The 268-nt window shown below is 63.1% G+C and overlaps 1 protein-coding gene across 1 annotated transcript in view; it reads right to left on the bottom strand.

Moving 5' to 3' along the window:
* Positions 1–268, bottom strand: part of EMH_0010780 (uncharacterized protein) — a gene marked incomplete at both ends in the record, with an annotated part of 22294 nt that overhangs the window by 16296 nt on the left and 5730 nt on the right. The gene's annotated exons all lie outside the window — the stretch shown is intronic.

Below are 268 nucleotides of genomic sequence, written 5' to 3'. Positions count from 1 at the left end.
CCGATTGAGACATCCATCTCCAGTTGCTGCGGCACAAGCATCGTCTTCGCGCCAGACGCAGCAGCAGCAGCAGCAGCAGCAGCAGCGCCGGTACCTGCAGCAGCAGCAGCAGCAGCAGCAGCAGCAGCAGCTGCTGCTGCTGCTGCTGCTGCTAGCTGGAGCCTGCCGGCTAGCAGCTGGAGACGAGCCAGGGAGACGTCTCCCAGCTGCAGATACACCGAATGAAGGCGGAGGGTAACGCGGGTTCTTTCTGCTGCAGCACACTTGC

The sequence above is a fragment of the Eimeria mitis genome, genomic scaffold (genome assembly GCF_000499745.2).
Source record: "Eimeria mitis Houghton genomic scaffold, Emh_scaff395, whole genome shotgun sequence".
Classification (NCBI taxonomy): Eukaryota; Apicomplexa; class Conoidasida; order Eucoccidiorida; family Eimeriidae; genus Eimeria; species Eimeria mitis.
This window is presented reverse-complemented; position numbering and strand designations above follow the sequence as displayed.